General features: G+C 55.5%; 1 pseudogene; it reads left to right on the forward strand.

Moving 5' to 3' along the window:
- LOC143350934 (large subunit ribosomal RNA) overlaps positions 1 to 2500 on the forward strand; it is a 7654-nt pseudogene that overhangs the window by 2797 nt on the left and 2357 nt on the right.

A 2500-nucleotide genomic window follows, 5' to 3' on the forward strand; every position in this document is an offset into this window, starting at 1 on the left:
CGTTGGCGGCTTGCCGTCGTCGATCGTCCTCTTCGGCCGCCATTCAACACTCAGCTCAGAACTGGCACGGACTAGGGGAATCCGACTGTCTAATTAAAACAAAGCATTGCGATGGCCCCCAAGGGTGTTGACGCAATGTGATTTCTGCCCAGTGCTCTGAATGTCAACGTGAAGAAATTCAAAAAAGCGCGGGTAAACGGCGGGAGTAACTATGACTCTCTTAACCAACTCTCGCGGATTGGCGAACCATATGCGCACTCACCGTGGAGCAACATCTAGCACGGATATACCAACAACAGCGGTTGTCGATGATGCTGTAGCTCCTACACCTGCTGCAGCGAATGATTTTGTGTGCGCTGAATGTGACCCCCCTCGATCCTTTGCCTCCAAGATAGGTCTCGGGCAGCACAGGAAACACCGACATCCAGTTTCCGTTAATGCCGAGATCTGCGTTGATCGTGCACGCAAGGGGTACTCGCCTGAGGAGATGAGGATGGCAGCATCGGAGGAGGCGTACGTCGTTAGGTTTGGTCATGATAGATCGGGCAACCCTGTCCGATTTATTAATATCTTCCTCGCCCAATACTTCCCCGGTAGGAATACCGATGGCGTGAAGTACGCCAGGAAGACGGCAACCTACCGTCAGTTGCTTGACCAAGCGATCCGTGAACTTGACGACAGCCTCGCTCATTCCTCTCTCCAGACGGCCGAAACAACACCTCTGGAGTACCCTGCTGCACCTCCAGCCCTTGCATCGCCCGCGCCCGTTCCCTCCCGCCCCAGCCCAAGAGATAAGTACGCCGAAGCAATTCGGCTGCTTAGCGCCGAAGTCATCGAGGACGACATTTCCATCGGCCGTCCTTTGGTGCTCTTGGGACAACAGCTTTTGGGGGGCCATGACGTCTCTGACGGCATTGTGTCATGGTTGCGCACTGTATATATACCACCAGTGGTGCGCAGGGGACGGCGCGCGAGGCGCCGCAGGATCAACGCCGACGCCCAGCCGAATCGCCAGAAGATCAGGCGCAGGGAATATGCCGGCATGCAAACCCTGTTCAAGAACAACATGAGCAGGGCAGCGCATAAAGTTTTGAACGGGGAGGTCGAGGCTGTACCACCTAGCCTCGAGGCAATGGTTGAGCAATGGGAGCCGGTGTTAGGCCATCCCTCAGCCATTGTCGATCAACACCCGATTCTGCCAGAACATCGGCAAAAACTTCAGCTGGCCGAGCCCATCGAGGTACTCGAGGTGGGCTCTGTGAATATTCCCTCGAATTCGGCGCCGGGCGTCGATGGCATTACACCTGCCATGTGGAGGCGGTGCCCCGTCACTGTCAGAACCCTACTCTACAACATGATCCTTTACACCGGATCGTTCCCGACCGTCGTCCTCGCAAGTAGGACGGTTTTTGTTCCTAAGAAGGCTAACGCCACCTTGCCTTTTGACTTCAGGCCAATTAGCATCGCTTCGGTTGTTGTACGCCAGCTGCATAAGATCTTGGCGAGGCGTATGATGGCTGCCGGATTAGTCGACGAGAGGCAGAGATGCCTTGAGGACGGGTGTGCTGAGAACGTAGCCGTCTTGGCCGCTACCATCAGTCACGCCAGGAGCCGCCTTCGTGAACTCCACGTGGTGTCCCTTGATGTGGCTAAGGCCTTTGACTCCGTCAGCCACCAGGCCATAACATCGGCCCTCAACGAAGTTGGTGTGCCTGAAGTCCTTGTTGATTACGTGAAAACCTCCTACCAGAAGTCCAGCACTATTTTAGAGGTACGTGGTAAGCGGTCTGGGAACATTGTTGTTAATAGAGGGGTGAGACAGGGTGATCCGATGAGTACCATCATCTTCTCGTTGGTCACTGACAGGGTGCTGCGCGCTATCCCGAAATCGGTGGGATATGCGCTGGATCGGGGTCACCTCATTAACGCTGTCGCATACGCGGACGACATTTGCTTGATCGCATCGTCCGCCACCGGTATGAAAGCAGCGTTGACTGCAGCCGAAGAAGCAGCTAGACAACAGGGGCTTGCGTTCAATCCATCTAAATGCGTTGCCACTTCCATTGTACCATCTGGACGGGACAAGAAGGCGAAGGTTCTCACTGTAGCCCAATTCGCCTTGCTGGATGGCGCCCCCATTCGTCAACTGGGTCCAGTGGACGAATGGCGTTACCTGGGCGTTAACCTTAGTCCGGTGGGACTGAAGAAGGTGAGCCCGTCGTTGGAAGTTGAGCTGGAGCGCATTTCGCGAGCACCCTTGAAGCCACAGCAGCGCCTCAAGATATTGCGCTGTTTCCTGATAACCAGATACTACCATCTACTGGTGTTGTCGGGCTGTACCATGAAGGTCCTCCGTCATCTTGACCTTCAAGTTAGAGCTGCGGTCCGGAGGTGGCTCCGGCTGCCGAAAGACGTTCCTGTTGCCTACATTCACGCGGCCTGCAGACATGGCGGGCTCGGGATTCCCTCCTTTGTGTCCACTATACCTGGCCTGATGCGA

The sequence above is a fragment of the Colletes latitarsis genome, unplaced genomic scaffold (assembly GCF_051014445.1).
Source record: "Colletes latitarsis isolate SP2378_abdomen unplaced genomic scaffold, iyColLati1 scaffold0046, whole genome shotgun sequence".
NCBI classification, from domain to species: domain Eukaryota; kingdom Metazoa; phylum Arthropoda; class Insecta; order Hymenoptera; family Colletidae; genus Colletes; species Colletes latitarsis.